Below are 19,788 nucleotides of genomic sequence, written 5' to 3'. Positions count from 1 at the left end.
AATAGTTATAAATTAATTCGTCACAGCTTTTCTATTTTAGGTATAGAACCGCAAGATATTATTGGCTCAGCTCTGTGATAACCTTCGAAATTGAATTTAAATTTCGATACGTTTCAGGCAAAGGCAAAGGCAAAAGTTCATCTTTGAAATCATCATTGGAATTAATTCTGTGTTGTTTCCCCAGAAAAACTTTGTGATCGGGTTTTTGAAGCGGTTCAACAGGGTTGTTTTCCGGCATTCTTACAACATTTCCTGCCAAGCATATCCTTCCGGCTTTAGTTGCTCCACAACGCCAAACATGTTGATAAGAAAACATCGCTCGAAAACTCCAAATGCTTGCTGGTCCTCCTCCAACATGGTATAGGTCTCAGGACCATGACCAGCAGTCTTATTAGCTTGCAGGAGTTAATCATCGTCAACCGTAGTTTCATCTGGAGCCCATAGTAGGCACGACTTCAACACATGATGCGTCTTCGCATTTGTCGGTCAAAGTTGTAAACGAACTCATTTACCAATTTCAAAATATCCTATTCTCGTCTATCGTGACATGACTTCCTGGTCGTGCCATGTTTTGCTTAGCTCCACCTACCAGCATGTTCTTTGTTTCGACGCGTTCAACACCTAGTCTGAGTTTGGTTTCTTCGCGTTTCAAGCGGGTGAACAAATTTCCCAGCGTTTCACATTTGCTTCTTATAATATCCATGTCACTCGCGAAGCAAATAAACTGACCGGATCTGGTGAAAATTGTACCGCGACCGCTAGGTTCGGCTCCCCACACTTTTATGTGCAATATTGAACACAAGGCTTGAAAGTCCATCGCACGAATTGGAGAATATTATTTTTGCATTTCTTACTTCCGACAAACTCAGTAAGTGACCAGATCACTGAAGTTTGCCGTATTTTTCACACTAAATAATGTTCGCATCTTTATACACTTGATACAACTCGTAGTTCGTAGGCTTTTCGGTCGGCCCCTTTCAACGTCCACGCTTCGTGCCCGTAGAGAGTCACCAGAAAAGTCATTGTTTTATACAGGGCGAATTTGGATTCCGTTTGCAAGTTGCGTAGTCCGTAAAAAGCTCTATTCGCAGCTGCAACACATCTTTTCACTTTGCGGGAAACGTCGTTGTCACATGTCACAATGGAACACTTGTGGTTAAACTCTTTAACAACTTTAATCACATTCCATCAAGCGCTATCTCAGCACCTCTATCAAGCTTACCTCTATCTTTACCTGCAACCATGTACTTCGTTTTGATAGAATTAATTTTCAAGCCTATTCTCGCTGTCTCCCTCTTCAGAGGCACAAAGGCCTCTTCCACTGACCTGCGATCAAATCCAATAAAGTCCAATAAATATCTTCCACGTCAGATCTCCTTATAGCACCCTCGAGTGCAATGTTGAACAGTAAATTGGAAAGTGCGTCTCCCTGCTTCAATCCGTTTAACGTCACAAGTGAGGGACACCTCGCCTGCAATCCGAACACTTGTTTTCGAACCATAAAGCGTTGCATGTATCAGCCCAAATAGTTTCGCCGGAAAACCATGTTCAGACATTCATTTTTTTTCACTGAATCGTATGTCTATATGAAATCAATAAACTAAGTCTTCAAGTTATACTCTCGGAATTTATCTAGAATAATTCACAAGGTATACATCTGGTCTGTTGTCGAGCGGACCTCACGAAAACCAGCTTGGTATTCGCCGACGAAGGATTCCTTGAGCGGTCACAGATTGCTTAACAGGATGCGTGACAGTATTTTGTGCGCCGAATTCAGCAGAGTAATCCCTCTGTTATTGGCGCACGCCAGTCTTTGTCCTTTCTTGTAGATTGGGCGTATGAGGTCATCCAACCAGCCGGAGGGCATTTCTTCGTTCTCCCATACCTTCAGAAGTATTCGGTGGATCGACTGGTAAAGCTGCTCACTTCCGTGTTTGAGAAGCTCGACCGGGATCTCGTCCTTCCCAGCAGCCGTACAGCTTCCACACTTTCTTTGAGCTGCCTTTTTTTCTGCGATATATCGGCTTTTCTTCGGCTCTCGCTGCCCTGTAGTACCACTCTCTTTTCTGTCGGGTACCGGCCAAAAGCATACGACTGGCGACATTCTTCATGTCTGTCACTCTCTGGCACTCTTCATCGAACCAGTCGTTTTGTCTTCGTCGTTGACCGGTGCCAATCACTTTCCACGTCGTTGTTGTCACAGCTTCGTGGAAAGGCTCCCACAGGCTGCCGACTTCTCCAGAAACGTCGATTTTTCCCAACTGCTCGTCTAGCTGCTGGTGGTACTGTGCAGCTACCCTATCAGTCGACAAGCGTTGATATTGAAGCGCAGCGTTCTGTTAGTTCTAGAATTCGTGACGCTGGATAACCGCACCCGTATTGAGCTACAACGAGATAATTATCCATGTTTGCGGATATTCTTGCGTGTGTAGTAGGTACTGCTGATTGCCATCAGGTTCTCCGATTTGTATGAAATTTTCACCAGAGGTAGAGCTCGTGGATACATGACCAAAAGTGAAAATAGTGGCCTATTTTCCCGGAAAACTCTAGATGAATTTTCACGATATCCTTATATACCTCAAACTTTAAAAATTCATAACTCCTGAACTATGCATCGTAGAAAAAAAAACTTTTAGTGAAATCAAAAGGAAATTTCCTCAGCAATCTATTAAAAATATAAAAAGAAAAGCATTTCTTGGAAAAATTTTTACCATGGAGAAAACTGTCGGAAAAATAGCGAAAATACTATCGTCTGAGGCCCACAATAGAACACATTTTCCTATGGGAAGCGTGCGGGTGGTCATCGGTTTTTCAGTTCTGTCGCCTAAACGGTAAAAGATACCACCTTAGCTTGTTTATGGACGAAAGTTAGAGTATGGATTGATGAAACAAAACATATTTTTTGAAAAATTTTCATGATACAGACGACAGTTTTTTCGCTATTTTTCCGACAGTTTTCTCCATGGTAAAAAATTTCCCGAGAAATGTTTTTCTTTTTATATTTTTAATAGATTGCTGAGGATATTTCCTTTTGATTCCACTAAAAGATTTTTTTTCTACGATGCATAGTTCAGGGGTTATGAATTTTTAAAGTTTGAGGTATATAAGGAAATCGTGAAAATTCATCTATAAATATTTGTATAGAAGCACTTAATACGAATGTGAATTAAAACCAATAAGGGGCTTTACAGACTTGTGGTCATATATATAAGGAGAGAGAGGTCTGGCCAAACAGCACGCCCCAACAAAATTTTAAAATTTTATGTGGACAAAAGATCATGAGGGTCTGAAATCCAAAGAAAATGCCTACATAGTTAATGGACAGTTTTTATGGATATGAAAGCAACTACCATTTTATTTTTAATTTGTTTACCGGCATATCGGTCTATTTTGCTCGAAGTAAGAGGGAGCATGAAGAAGAAAGCAATGAATACTAGATGGATAGACACCGTAAGGGAACGGCGAGAGAAATTGGATTAGATGTTGAAGAGGGCATACCATATGAAACAGTAATAATTGAAATGTCCTTCCTGGTGGCTAACGTCCCCTATGGGAACGGCTTGGCGTGTTGTTCGAATAACACTACCAAGACGGCTATTTTATTTTTATTTTATTTTTTTGTTAGGGGTCGTTTGAATAATAAGTAACGCGCAGAGAGGAATAGGTATGAACAAAGATTTTTTTTTTATTAACTTTCTTCATAATTCCAGATCAAAGGTCAAAACTGGAATCGACTAACAGTTCAAAAAACAGAGCTGTGTTCATGATTCCAGGTCAGATGCTTTATGATATCATAACTAAATATGTAACTTTTTATCTTTAAACTTAGAATTATAAATGACAGGTACCTAAAAAAGGTCTTCATGAACTGTGTTCCTTCCTTCATGATTACAAACGGAACGATAAGGCAGCGTTACGGTGAAACGATTCATGATTTCATGAATTTTGTTCATGTTTGTTTTCACATGGTAAAAACACACGTTTATCCATAAATTATGACTCTTGTTTTAGTTTCGGATGCCGCATTTTTTCCCGTTGTCACCATTTCCAGAATTTACTTTGAATTTCTTTGCAGTTTTTTTTTCGGCGGTCTCTCATGGATTTCTCAATTAAATTCTTCAAGAATTTCTTCTGATTCTTCTGTTGCTGCCTTTAGAAATTTTGAAAATAAATCTATAAAAACAACCTACAAAAAGCTATGATTTAAAAAAAAATCATCATGAATTTTTCGATTGTTTACAAGATTCCTTTAGATATTTTTGTTAACTTCAGTTAGTTCTCCAGATTCTACAAATTGAAGGGATTCATGTATTTTTCAGATGTTTTTTCCTCGAACTTATGAATGCTCATGGGGTCTTCCATAGCCGAGTGGTTAAAGTCCGCGGCTATAAAGCAAAGCCATGCTGAAGGTGTCTGGGTTCGAATCCCGGTCGGTCCAGGATCTTTTCGTAATGGAAATTTCCTTAACTTCCCTGGGCATAGAGTATAATCGTACCTGCCACACGATATACGAATGCGAAATGGCAACTTTGGCAAAGAAAGCTCTCAGTTAATAACTGTGGAAGTGCTCAAAAGAATACTAAGCTGAGAAGCAGGCTTCTGTCCCAGTGAGGACGTTAATGCCAAGAAGAAGAAGAAGACCTATGAGAAATGAGTACTAATTTAGCATATTTTCATCATGATAACCTTCTATTCATTCAAGCTGGCCATAGATTCGCAACCCAAATACATTGAGACAGCGACTATGAAATTGTGCTTATCTCCCCAAATGGTATCCCGCGAATCATCCTTTCCGGGCAATATCTAGGAAACGACGGAGCCAGCCATCCAAGCCAACCATGGGTGATTTGACGCGACAGCTCCAGCAAACCGTCGACGACGTATAAGCGGAAAACCGACTGGTGGCGGCGCCCTGTCGACGATGGCGCCCGTTGTTGGTGTGTTTTGGTGCGTATTTTTATGGGCACAACAATGTACGCCAGCCAGCAGCCAGCCAGCGGCAGCTCAATTCGATTCGAATGGCCATGACTCCTGCGGGGCTGCGATGCCCGAGCAGAAAAAAGATTTCTGCAGAATACCGAACGACGGTGTTCTATACCAAATTATTTTCAAACGTTCAAACCACTTGAATATGGAATGAAATAGTCCTGCTCTGACTGATAGTTGCGTTAAACATTGTAATACCTAAATAATACATTATTATCATGATAATTTCTATATCAGTTCAATACCTCAAAAAGTCCTCAATAGCTTTTTAAAATCTCAATGAGGTATTTGTAATTGTTCTAAACAATATTTTCTACACCATAATTATACCGAATTGAGGTGTGGAGAAAACCTGGATTACTGAGGATTGTCTAATTTAAGTATAATACCAAAATATGCTATGCATAGATAGGCACGAGTTATTCGTTCCTGCTCGGGTGCCTAGGCCGATGATGACACGCAGGAAGGCAAGCAGCCGAACAGGACGACCATCCAACCGCAAAAAGGACGACGTGCGCGGACGGACGGCAGGGAAACCGGAAGACGTGTGGATGGAAAACGGGATGTCGGCGTCGTCGTCGTCGTCGTTGCTGTCGACGCCACAATCGAAATGACGCAGTACAAATTCGGGTTTTCTGGAAGAGAATCGATTTTTCTTCCGGAGCGGGACTGTTTTGGGCAGTAGTGGTTGTGCGTGGAAGCATTGGGAATGATTTCCAGGATTACACATTGAAAGCAAATATTCCGGGCGGGAAATCGTTTGCAATGAACCAGATTGCTGATGGACTTCCGCAAATTTTACATGATGAAAGATATGCATTTCTACTCTGTCCGATTCAAAGTCTTTTTCCTATTTTTGCTCGATTATGAATGAACTTTTCAATAAAGTGTACCGTTTCAAGCGTGTTCTCGCACCCGAAAAAAAAGAAAAAATAAACTTTTCCGTTGGCATCACCCACCATCTGCCAAAACATTATCAACAAAAAATCAAATATTTACCGAGCGGCGAGATGCAAATGAGTGCGCTAATGGTACACAACATGGGGGACGGCAAAACATTGATAAAGGAAGGCAGGTACCACACCATTAGTTTCCCTCCTGTTGCACGCATCAAACTATGTTTCAGCTGACAGCCAGCAATTATCGAGCCTAATTGTCTGTAATTATAACACGCACCCAGCAACACCATGCATGGCTGCCGTCGTTGTAACCGTTTGGCGGATCGTCCGATAGCATAAGTACCCAGCTATCTACCTAGTCTAGCTGGCTAGCTACTTGTGCGGAGCAAACTGCTTCTGTCAATCAAGTCATCGATGTGATGCCAGCGCCACCGCCGGGCATTCGGATGCATTTCTTACCGTTATCGGCCAAGCTGCTGTGCTGTGATCAGGTACCGTTATTCGGAGTAACATTGATCGGAATGACATTTTCAAAGTTTGAATTGTGCTTTTTTATTCGCGCCCAGATAGCCGTACGCAGCTATTCAGCAAGACCAAGCTTACTGTTTGTGGTTTCCCACCTAATGATCTTTTCGTAAAGGAAATTTTCTCGACTTCCGTGGGAACAGAGTATCATCGTACGTGCCACACGATATGCATATGCCATATTGGCAAAAAAATGTCTAAGTTAATAATTATGGAAATGCTCATAAGACCACTAAGCTGAGAAGCAGGCTTTAATTCAGTTGGAACGTAACGTCAGAAAGATTTTTATTTCGAAACAATGATTTCTTTGATTTTGGATTAAACTTCTGAAGATGCATACATCCCAAGTAAAAATTAGAGTTTTATAAATGACTTTCAGGGTGCTATAAATCAACGACTTTAGAACTGTGGCTACAATACTTGTATCTTCATAACATCTACCAAAACTTCTTACAGAGTAGAAAGGGACTGTTGAATAAATCAATCTTTCAACAAAAACAAAAAGATCAAAAAATAGCTGAGGTAAGCTGTTTTGTTCTGCATCTATTATGGCGTGAAGTTAAAAGTGATCTAAATTCTGTGAAATGATAAAGTGTCCTTTTTGTCGCTAGCCAGCGCATTCCTTTAGGCACGCAGAATTTTTGTTTTGACTTACGTCTTTTCTGTGCAGTATTTTGTAATGACATTGTCGCGGCTCAGAGTAACGAATTTTTCGTGAAATAGACATTGATACAAAAGCGGTGCATTGCAGATGAGTTTCGAAAGTGGAATTCAGTGAGTTCCAATCTGTTGTCACTTATCAAAACTATATATCTATATGCCAGAATGCCTACCAAACGTATTCTATAGCCTTTACCCTCTCCGCTAAAATATTAAACCTCCCGTGATATCTATGAGAGGATGTAGCGGTTTCTGAAACTCTCAAAAACCCTATCAGAGATTGCCAGATTGTTAAATAATTTGTGTTTTAGAGACGAACTAGCTCAAGGCTGAAAGTCTCTAGCAATAATAATAATAATAATAGTTTATTTATATAGCCATTGCATGAAAAACCGATCTAGTGGGTCACCGAATTCCGTGAAAATTTGCTATTTTGTTCCTTATCCGAAATGAGGATACACGTGATTTTGGATTTTTGATTAGGATGACCATTTCCGAAATAAGGCGACCAGAAAAATCGCGATTTTGCTTAATTTTTATTTAAAAAAAATCATAACTTTTGAACCGTGCGACCGATTTTCAATCTTTTTAGACAAAATGAAAGCTAAAGATTTTGACTTTTCAGGAAAAATATAAAATTTTGCAAAAATTGTTTTTTTTACATGAAAAAAAAATCATCAATTTCCGTTTATTCGTGTTTTGAAGGCCTCGGGACCAAAGAGGCTATTGCTGTTCTATTTTTTTCTTGAAAGTTCAGTTAATTTAACGTTTACTGTCAAATTTTCAGCGATGTATGTTTTTTAGTTTTAGAGATATATTTTTTTTGAAAATAAACAGTGCATTAGATTTTTTTTTTAAAAGAAATCATAACTTTCGAACAGCTCAACCGATTTCCAATATTTTTATGGAATGAAAGCTTAAGATTTAAACTTTTCAGAAAAAAATATAAAACTTTGAAAATATATTATTTTTACATCAAAATAAATGAAAATTTTAAAAAAAAAACTAGATTTTTAAATACTTTTTCATACACATTTTTTTAAGTTTTTTATTTTGTCTGAAAAGATGAAAACCTTCATGTAATAGATAAGGGTTGTATCACAGACAAGCAGACAAATCTCTCGGACTTATTTCAGTGAATGGCATAATAGCGCTTAATTCTAATATTTGGTAGTGTGCTATCTGCTCACCTGATGCGCTCGTATCGCTTTTGTTTGAGTTTGACGTTTACGCACTACCGCCATCTAGTTTCCTAATTTGGCGATAATCAGTATTTTTAGCATTGGGTTCTAATGCTTGCGGTACTCAACCCGTATCCGCCCAGCAAATGGTAAAAAGTTCAAATTGTTGCCATCTCGGCAAATCTTGTCAGATTGTCTTCATTTTAGTTCGAATAATCAATCATTATTGGACTTATTAGTATAAATCTGACTCCAACTCAACTTGTTTTTATAGTTTTGACTACGGACGTCATGTGAAAACTGAATTTGTTACTGAGACCAGATTTGGCCTAGGGTATTTTTTGTTGGATCCGGCCGGAGATATGTAAATTTTATATTTCTTGTGAACCGTCTAAATTTGGGTGTTACACTTCATCATTTGCAAATGCTAACTCAGAGGTAGCCAATACCCTTAAAATTTTGTTTGTGCTGCTTTTTCAAAATGACATATATAATACAAGAAGTTGCTTCTTAAGTAGAAAAGTACCATTGGCCTATTAGAAGCTGGTTTTACGAAGCTACCACAAATGACCAAAAAGCAAAGCAGGTCCCAATGTCCAATTTAAATTTGTTCGAAGTCAAAACCATCAAAAAAATAATTGAAATGAAGTTATATTTATATTGATTTATTGGGTAAAAGTTGATTGAACAGGAAGTTGGGGTCATTTTTTTATTATTAAACTAGACATCCTTTCTATTTTACTCGAATTAAAACGTCAACAATTGTCGAAATGGCAGCAATTTGAATTGTTTCTTTTCATTTGGGCGGATACGTTGAGTCTGTTTTTAGAATTTTATCATAACATATCTAAAAGATATCTAAGATTGAACTTGAAAAACGTGAGATAACTCTGCAGAATTACGTTAAAAACGGCAACATAGTCGGGAGAAATAATCGCAAAAATTCTTACCAGCCTCCAATCATGTCCATTATATGTTACAGAAGTTTATACGTTTTGTGCGAATCATGTAGAGAAACTAGTTTATAAAAAGGTGTCTCCAGAGAACAATTTTTATATTATTCGAATTTTTAAGTTCTGACACGATTTAACCAGCTGCTATTACGGTCGCCATGTCCTAGAATGCAATAAACAAAATAATGTCAATTTTAGTGAGAAAAGTATCCTCAAAATTGTCCACATTCCCGACCGTTTGTAAAATTTCGGACAACTTTATAGTGTAACGCTAAGAAATAAGTCAGAAGAATGAAAACGTCGTCTGATTTTGAAATATTCTCGAACAAATAGCAAAAGAGTAGACAATGGCAGTGTGAAACAATTTATGTGTGAAATCCAGTAAAAATTTAGAAAACTCTTCTGGAAAGCTGATAATTTATATATGTTTTCCTCAAAGCTTAATAAAAATGCTATAGAAAGATTTTTTGTAAGTTTGTTTTTCCTTTTGGATAAATCACTCATTATGTTAGAAGGTCGCAATCTAAGTGGAACAGACTTTATGTTTCAAATTTAGAATTGTTGTAACTGTTATGACTGTTTGTCTGTGTACATACAACCTACAAATTTGTGCGAAACGATAATTCTCGTGGGAAAGAGGCATATTTATATTTTTTTTTTTTTTGCGTTTGCAAGCAAAAAGCAGCATGTTTGAAGCAAAAAAAAAGTTATGCAATTTTTGGTTGGTTTGGGCAGTTTTTTTCTGATTTGAGTGTCAGACTAGTTCCTCAATTATATCATAGCATTTTCTGGAAAAAATGAATAAGGGAATTTTTTGGCGGAACCATGATTGATAAGTTGTCATTAAGAAACGCTGTTTTGTCATAATAAAAACGCGACTAAGACCATAGTGCAATGATTCGACATTTGTACCTGTAAATCTACCTTTATATATGTCGATTCAAGATGATTTAACTTTTTCACAATAATTTTTTTTAATAAATTTAATATTTTTTATCATAAAGTTAATAAATAAGCATCAGTAACTACAAAAAATTTAAACGAAGATTTTAATGTTGTTATAAAGTCAGTTTTGAGCCACAGAATTTCGACTTTACAGACTATAAAATTTGAAGACAGCTTAAAACCGAATTACAAAATATATACTTTTGGATAAGGTAAATGTCTTTACCACTTTAATTTACTTGTAATATGATTCACATTTGAAGTCCATTCAAAGTGTTAACAGTAACTTTGCATATTTGCTAACTACCACAATGAAAAAGTTTCCCAAATTTGAGTTTTTTACGGTTTTCAATCGTGTCGAAAAGTTGGGGATGGTTCAAAATGATCAAATAGGTGGGGTAGAATGTCATTTAGTATGGAGATCGAAGAGTCAGCTACTATGCTTCCCCATGAGTTTGCTCTGTGGCATGGAAACGCTTATTGAATTATAAAATCATCGGATAAGTTTACGACTTAGGCAAAAAAGTGAAAAATTGTGGAATTTCACCGTCATTTGTGGAGCCTCATTGGCCCATATAGGTACCGAAATTTTCATACAGATGTGATTTTTATGCTGAAAACTGTCTTCAAACTAAAAAATCAAGCCACCTCATATCGAGGTGAAATCGATCACTTGTCAAAACGATTATTGTTGGTTCTGAAAACAATTTTACCTACTTAGTTTGGACGTCCTGAATCCAAATATGCTTGCTAAATTGTTAGCAATGCAAATTTTATGGTGAAAACAACTAAATAACTAGCCCCGGGCAAAAAATCTCGTTAATTAAAATAGAAAAAAAAAACAAATAATTGAAATAATGATGCAAATTGGTACGAATTTCGAAGATGAAGTCTGCTTTAGGATATATTTCAAGCATCCTAACAAACTATCAGGTTGATAGCACGTTTAAATCTAGGAGTTTATAGATGTTTGCTAATATCACACCGAACACGATTATTAAATTTAACATTATTTTCATAGAAATAAATATTTGTTAACACAAAAAACTTCACAATCAATAATTCGACATAAGTAAGTTCATTTTGTTCATTTGTACAAATTGTATGCTGCATCTTTTAAATTTATCAATGAAATTGCAATCGGTTTTCAGTACATCGTTCGACTAATATTGTACAATGTTGTGATAATAAAGCCTCCAAAATAATTAAATATCACGCGAACAAGGAACAACGTTTAGAACGGTCGATTTTTGGAGGTTATCAAAATCAATGATTGTAGGAAATGGGCTGGAAAATTTGACAATCTATATTTTTTATTTTCAAAAAAGGCTTGTTCTTCGAAAACATTATCAATCAGATGCTTGCTAAAAAATATCAAGTTATTTTTGGAGTAACACATTTCCAGGCATCATAGAATCATTTTTCACCGATTTTTTTAGAGCAAAATATTTTAAATTTAAAGGAAACTGGTATGAGTAGATTTTTTGGTTTAAAGTACGTCCCGAGTCCTGACCAGACATTTAAGACGTGAGCAATCGTAGTGAGCATGAGCTTTGCGCAATCATAGCGACCATGGTCTGTGAGCGAACTGTACCGCTCAGTCAAATTCCACTTTGCGATCATGAGCGATCACTGTTGAAGTAAACAGTGAGCTCGAAATATCACTTAGCAACAGTGATTCAACACCAAAGCGTTTCAGTATCATGGAGGCAAACCAAATGTCACGGTAAAAATTAATGTGAGGAGCATCATTGTTCGACGTTTTGCAAAAATCTATCCTACTAAAGTGGTATTAACAAGTTTACATGTAGGGCACGACTCCTCTATTTAACGACGCTCAACAGCAACAGTGCGGCAAACATACTTTTCTCAGATTGTGTGTACAGTAAATGATACAAACGATCTTAGTATGGAAAAGGCCTGGTCATCAACCGATATTACTCCGTGCCTTTAATGCAATTGCACCCCATTTTCTACAGCGCGACGCAAAGATACACGCGTCACATAGGGAGCCGGATGCTATGCTTGGCACTTTGTATTCACTTCGGCAGGGAGTTTTTCGAAAACTTGTGGTTTCATGCTTGGCCACAACATGCGTCGTACAGAAGTGCTTTCTATTACGACCGAGAAATGCCCCTTTGCCAAAGTGAATCATGTGCCCAAATAGATCATATTATGGAAAAAAAATCTAGAAGAAAATTTATTCAAGCACAGTTAAACCATCCAGCAACGAAATTGTCTTATCGAATGAAGCTAATTTGTCTAACACATTTTGATACTTCATCTGCCTGTTTATCACTCTAGAGCACTGTCATTTGAAAAACAGAATTCCTAAAAACACTTCAATTCGGTCCAAATACTGTCGTGATCAGTTGATTTCTGTTCTGTCAGGCTGGTTTTTGCTCATGAGCTGAGCATTATCGATACCTGGTCCTGACCGAAGTACTAATGTAGTATCAATATGAAAAATAGTCTACACTTTCATAGAATTTATTTAGTCTTATTTAGTCCTCACGCAATATTTAAAGCATAATCGAAAAACAAATGCCTTATTTTTAGAAGACGTCTCAAAGCACAATGACAATCATCATAATTGGCAACACTGTAATAAAAATGATTTTATTTTCAACTTATTTTTTTAATAATATGTTATTCTAAGATTACCGATTAAAAACGTTAACGATTTGCTGTAGATCGATAAACATGCCTACATGATTTTAAAAGTATGAGACTTTTTTGTAAAACGACCATAAAGAGTAAAATGTATACTTAAGAATGCGGTTAAAACTCACTACTTAGCTCTTGTTTATAGAAGTTTAGTTTCATTAGTAATTTGAACTGGTTTTGAACACGCCTTTTACTTTTCTCTTTTGCTGGGAGTGAAAGCATGGTGTTTCAAAAAATTTGGACATAAATGGATAAATCACTAAAGTGACCTGTTGTCAGAGAATGGTGGAATATTATTTGTTTTTTTAAAGCTCTACCTTCGGTAGAATACTAAAGGATACCAACCCACATATTTTTAATAAAAATGAAGATTTTTGTTATGCGAAAAATAATGTTTAACTTAGATGAAGAGTTTTTCTTATGAGTTTTTGAAAAATTTATTTAGTTCGTCAATCAAAAGCATTTTGTGAGATCTTATATTTTCATAACATTGTAGAATGTTATGTAGGGTGGTAAATGACTGGACAATGCGTACCATTGGTACTTCGTGTACCTGCAGGTATAAAATAGACCCCATTTGTGGTCCTTAGCCTCTTGTCCAGTAACTCCTATCCCTACCTCCCCGTGGTGCCGCCTGGGATACGAGTAACCGTAGGGAAGATCGGGTAACCAACCCTGGTGGAACCTTGGTCGTATGCTGACAGGGAAGGGGGGCTCCTCTCTTCTGAGAGTGTAGCTTATCAGAGCGTCTGTTCTCCATGTTAGGGGCGGCTCAAAACAGCGTCTGTTCTCCATGTTAGGAGCGGCTGATCATCGTCCTAGTGCCTGCGTGGGACTCTAAACAGTGCTGTGCACGATGATCCTCCGGCGAGACAGGGGGTTGGTGCAGGCCTTACAAGCCAGCCGTAAAAATCATCAGTACAGGAAGCATACAATGTAAATTCGGACCGGAACAATCGGCATAGACCCAGGCATCGAAAACGGACTAACGATTGGAAACTCGGATCATGGAACTGTAAGTCTCTCAATTTCTTGGGAAGTACCCGCATTCTTTCCGAATTATTGAGGGTCCGCAAGTTCGACATCGTAGCGCTGCAGGAGGTTTGCTGGAAAGGGTCGACGGTACATACGTATAGGGATGGTTATACCATCTACCAGAGCTGCGGCAATAGACATGAGCTGGGCACAGCTTTTATCGTGATGGGCGAAATGCAGAGGCGCGTGATTGGGTGGTGGCCAATCGACAACAGAATGTGCAAGTTGAGGATCAAAGGCCGTTTCTTCAATATCAGCATAATCAACGTGCACAGCCCTCACCTAGCAAGTGACGATGACGATAAGGACGCTTTCTACGCGCAGCTGGAACGTGAATACGACGGCTGCCCAAGCCATGATGTCAAAATCGTTATCGGAGATCTCAACGCTCAGGTTGGCCAGGAGGAGGAATTTAGACCGATTATAGGGAAGTTCAGCGCTCACCAGCTTACGAACGAAAACGGCCTTAGACTGATTGATTTCGCCGCCTCCAAAAACATGGCCATACGTAGTACCTACTTCCAGCACAGCCTCCCGTATCGGTACACCTGGAGATCACCCCAACAGACTGAATCACAAATCGACCACGTTTTGATTGATGGAAGGCACTTCTCGGACATTATCGACGTCAGAACCTATCGCGGCGCAAACATCGATTCGGACCACTACCTTGTGACGGTTAAAGTGCGCCAACGACTCTCCGTTGTGAACAACATTCGGTACCGACGCCCGCCCCGGTACAATCTGGAGCGACTCAAGCAACCCGAAGTCGCAACTGAATACGCGCAAAGCCTTGAGGCAGCGTTGCCGGAAGAAGGAGAGCTCACCGAAGCCCCTCTTGAGGACTGCTGGAGTAGTCTCAAAGCAGCCATAAGCAACGCAGCGGAAGGTGCCATTGGGTTCGTGGAAGCAAATCGACGGAACGGTTGGTTCGACGAGGAGTGTCAGACGGTTTTGGACGAGAAGAATGCAGCGCGGGCGATGATGCTGCAGCAAGGCACCCGTCAAAACGTGGAACGATACAAACAGAAGCGAAGACTGCAAACCCATCTACACGGAAAAAAATGCGTTGCCGGAATCATGAACAAAAAGTCATGAAATCATAAAATTTTATGTTTCATAATATCATGACTAGAAGTCATGAAACCATGGCTATTATTCAAGAATTTGTGTGCTCAGGGCGTTACATAAATCCAACTGTCACTTTTTTTCATTTAAGTCAACACGTCTTTTGCGATCGGTAGTGTTTTTTTTTCTAGTGAAATTATAAATATGTTTTGTTTGCGGAAGAGGTTAATTTGAATACCATGCTCGTCGGAACTTTACCATCATATCGATTACATTCCCGATGACCATTGCTATTAGATGTGCGAAAATGTACTTGCAAGATTTCACATTGATTATTCCGTACCGGGCAATGATTGACGAAGGTTTTGCTTGACAAATTCGTCGGCGATTTCAAATTTTCGGTGTGATGCATTCTCCACATCTTACAATACAGCAGCTCACACAAACCTTCGGCAGCCGGATGATCTTTACCATTTTCCACGCCCGAAGAGTCGTTTATTTTTCCATCGCCAATACAATCCACCAGTATTTTGCAGCCCAGGGACGATGTGCCAATTCAACTGATGTTTGGAATGACATTTTTCGTGCAAACCTAACCACCGGATGTTCGCGTTCCTGCCAAAGATGTGGCACTCGTTAAGTTGACTCTTCTCACAGTTTATTCCGAAACTACCGGCACAAAATCCATCTTCATGTTATTTGTTTACCTATGACAAATAAACTGGGATCATAATTGACGTTTGTATGTTTTCATGAAGTTAGTTCATGATTTCATGATCCTGCTTCATGATTTCATGACTCAAATTTCCACTTTTCATCACCAAAACTGGAATCATAAATGACAGGTATCTAAATCCATGAATAGTTTTCATGTTTTCATGAATTTTATTCATGGTTCCGGCATACATAGTTTATGATTTGATGATTCGAATTAACACTTTGTAAACGTAACGTACAGCTGGCGTTACGGTAAAAAGATTCATGATTTCATGACTTTTGGTCATGGTGTATTTTCATAACATGAAAATACACATTCCTCCCAAAATCATGACCTTTTTTCCTTGTTTTGTGTGCCGCATTTTTACCCGTGTATTCCGGGATAAAAAGCGCCGCCTGGAAGAGTTGGAGTGCGAAGAGATGGAGCAGTTGTATCGTTCTCAAGAAACACGTAAGTTCTACAAGAAACTAAATGCATCCCGCAAAGGCTTTGTGCCACGAGCCGAAATGTGCCGGGATAAGGATGGTGGTATCTTGACGGACGAACGTGAGGTGATTGAAAGGTGGAAGCAGCACTACGATGAACACCTAAACGGCGCAGAGGAGGAAGATCAAGACAGCAGGAGGAATGGCTTCATCAGTACGGCGGATGAGGGAGATGTGCCAACTCCCACAATAGGTGAAGTTAAGGATGCTATCAAACAGCTCAAGAACAACAAAGCAGCTGGAAAGGATGGTATTGGAGCGGAACTTAACTTGATAGCCAGGATCTGGGATACAGAACAGCTACCGGAGGAGTGGAAGGAGGGAATAATATACCCAATATACAAAAAGGGTGACAAGTTAGAATGTGAGAACTATCGAGCGATCACCATTCTTAATGCAGCCTATAAAGTGCTTTCCCAGATCATCTTCCGCCGTCTATCGCCACTGGCAAGCAGATTTGTTGGAAGTTATCAAGCCGGATTTGTGGACGGTCGATCGACGACAGACCAAATCTTTATGTTGCGGCAGATCCTCCAAAAGTGTCGCGAATATCAAGTCCCTACGCACCACCTATTCATCGATTTCAAAGCGGCCTATGATACCATCGACCGCGAAGAGCTATGGAAGATTATGGACGAGAACGGTTTTCCCGGGAAACTGACTAGACTGATCAAAGCTACGATGGATAGTGTACAGTGCTGTGTGAAGATATCGGGTGCTTTATCGGACCCGTTTGAAACACGCAAAGGACTTCGACAAGGCGATGGTCTTTCCTGCCTCCTGTTCAATATTGCGCTAGAAGGTGTTATGAAACGGGCGGGCTTCAACATGCGGGGCACGATCTTCAATAAATCCAGCCAGTTCATTTGTTTCGCTGACGACGTGGACATTGTCGGAAGAACGTTCCAGGTGGTTGCTGAACAGTATACCAGGCTGAAACGTGAAGCAGATCGGGTTGGATTGAAGGTAAATACGTCGAAGACGAAATATCTGCTGGCTGGAGGAACCGAGCGCGATAGAGCTCGCATAGGCAGACGCGTGACGATCGACGGGGATGAGTTCGAGGTGGTGGACGAATTCGTCTACCTCGGATCATTGATAACGTCGGATAACAACTGCAGCAGAGAAATTCGAAGACGTATCATCGCCGGAAGTCGTGCTTACTATGGACTCCACAAGACCTTGCGGTCTGGTAAACTTCACTTCCGTACTAAGTGTACCATGTACAAGACGCTAATAAGACCGGTAGTCCTCTACGGGCATGAGACGTGGACAATGCTCGAAGAGGACCTGCAAGCGCTAGGAGTTTTTGAACGACGTGTGCTTAGGACGATCTTCGGCGGAGTATGTGAGAACGGCGTATGGAGGAGAAGAATGAACCACGAGCTTGCGCAACTCTACGGTGAACCCAGTATCACGAAAGTCGCCAAAGCTGGAAGGGTACGATGGGCGGGACACGTTGTGAGAATGCCGGACAACAATCCCGCAAAAATGGTGTTCAACTCAAATCCGGCCGGTACAAGACGAAGGGGAGCGCAACGAGCTAGGTGGTTTGACCAAGTGGAGCAGGATCTTGGAAGTGTGGGGCGATCGAGGAATTGGAGGTTAGCAGCCATGGACCGAGTTAGTTGGCGTAACATTGTGGCGCAGGTCATGTCTTGAAGGACGTAGCGCCAGCAAAAGTAAGTAAGTAACATTGTAGAATAATTGTTGAATTATGCACAGAAAACCGATTACGATTTTATAAATAAATAAAAATAGATGTAGCATAAACAAAGTGTCCACTTTATAAAATGAACAGTCCTTAAGACAAACAACGTTCATTTGCTATGGATTGCATTTATTTGTGTGCTTCAATAGTAGAAACTAAAGTCGTGTGACACGGTGATCAATTTTACCCGAATTTACGTTAATGCTGAAATTTGCATTTTGAAAAGAGTTTTTTAGATATATAGTAAAAAAGCTGATCAAAGTTACCCCGAATTACGGTATCTGACGAATGCAGTCAGTGTGGTGCCAATATTCTATCACTGCTGCTGCTGAATGTATTAGCACTTGAGCCCAAATACTAGGGTGTGAATGCGTCTCCATAGAGGAGAGCTTCGAGGGATGTCCAGATTGACCATTCAAAGAAGCTGTGGACTGGATTCTGTCAACTTGAGGTGACGTTTGAATGACGCACTGCTGATTCGCCCGGTTTTGCTGTAATTATTGGCAACGATTTCAGAGCGGACTTGATTCACTCAAGTATCAAGGGAGATGTTTAAAAGCATCGTTGCATTAAGGCTACTATTTTAAAATATACTCTAGCATGTTGAGTACTGTGCCTGCTTAGAAAAAAAAAATGATTTGTGATGCGTTGCTATGTTGCTTGTCTAAGACATTCAAGTGGCTCCTACGGGAATCGTGGTATGGTACCAAAGTGCTGTAGTCCCAAAAGTGCGTAGGAGAGCTTTCTAAACGAAAAGTTGCCATAGAGCCATAGAATTTTCCAAAGGATGAGCTTGTATCGTTGCTATTAAACAAAATTGTGCGACACATTCTGTATAAAGGGCTGTCTAACGCAATACACCAAGCTTCCCTGACAAGAATTGGGAAATATTCCGACGGGTTTTCCCCACTGACTCTTATGTTGATTTAGCATGTCGCCGTCGTCGCTCATCATTGCTAATGTGCCTTAATGCTGCCACGTTCTGTGGGCTCCTGTTTCGCCATTGACTGCCTTGTTCCCGGGCTTACGTCGAGGCCCACTGCGGGACCGGATATTGATTTTCGCTGAATGTCGCCTTCTTATCCCAATTTTTTTTCTACGTCGTAGCGTGTCGAACTTGAATCCAATTGGGGTGACCCAATCGGGGGCTCGTTCCGATATTATGAATATGAATATGAATAGGGCAAAGTTTTGAGTTATGTCGGGTCGTGAAAGCACGCTTCCGATATAGTACGTAGCAGTATAGTAGACGCAACAACAAAACCCAAACGCACAGACGACCGGCGCCGAGGATATCACCTTCTTGTTGCCAAGAATCCTGGCGGCCCTTTTGGGATCGATGAGTTGGGCGGTGTCAGAGCTGCTGTGCTGGATATGTGCGGGAAAGTGTGGTTTAATCGATTGAATGGAAATCGACGAAACATCGCGGGCAATGAATAGCATGTCGAGAGAATTGTTCATGTGGTTCCAGTAATTCTGACTGGAGAACTTTCTTCCAAGAATTTTCCGTTCCCTTCCCATTCTTTCGATGTTTTTGCATTTGACGTTTTGGAATTCGACGTGTTGTCTTTCGATATTTTGTCACCCAACCGATTTTACAATTCAGTGAGAAGAAGGTTGATTAGAACTTACTATTGCAACAATAAGAACTGTCGAAAAGTTCGCTAGGTTAGGTAATTAGAGAAAAAAATAATCGATGAACAGATATCGAGTACGGCGGGTACCCCGTTATGATACTCAAAGCGTAATTTCAAAGTTTATTACGATTTCCTCGAAATACGTTTCGATATCGGACCTGATTCCGCTTCCGACTTCAAAGTAAAATTCCAATGATAATGATTTCAGCTCGAATGATGAAAGACATGTATGTTGGACGATTTTCATATTCTATCCTCTTTATTTTACGGCAGGTATTTGTTCACATCGAGTCAAAGACGCAAGCAGCAGCAACCATC

The 19,788-nt window shown here is 39.7% G+C and overlaps 1 protein-coding gene across 8 annotated transcripts in view; it reads left to right on the top strand.

Annotated features, from left to right (window-relative positions):
- The window catches only part of LOC5572648 (ski oncogene), a 501,541-nt gene that overhangs the window by 197,208 nt on the left and 284,545 nt on the right, over positions 1 to 19,788 (top strand). The gene's annotated exons all lie outside the window — the stretch shown is intronic.

Source organism: Aedes aegypti, chromosome 2 (genome assembly GCF_002204515.2).
Source record: "Aedes aegypti strain LVP_AGWG chromosome 2, AaegL5.0 Primary Assembly, whole genome shotgun sequence".
NCBI classification, from domain to species: domain Eukaryota; kingdom Metazoa; phylum Arthropoda; class Insecta; order Diptera; family Culicidae; genus Aedes; species Aedes aegypti.
This window is presented reverse-complemented; position numbering and strand designations above follow the sequence as displayed.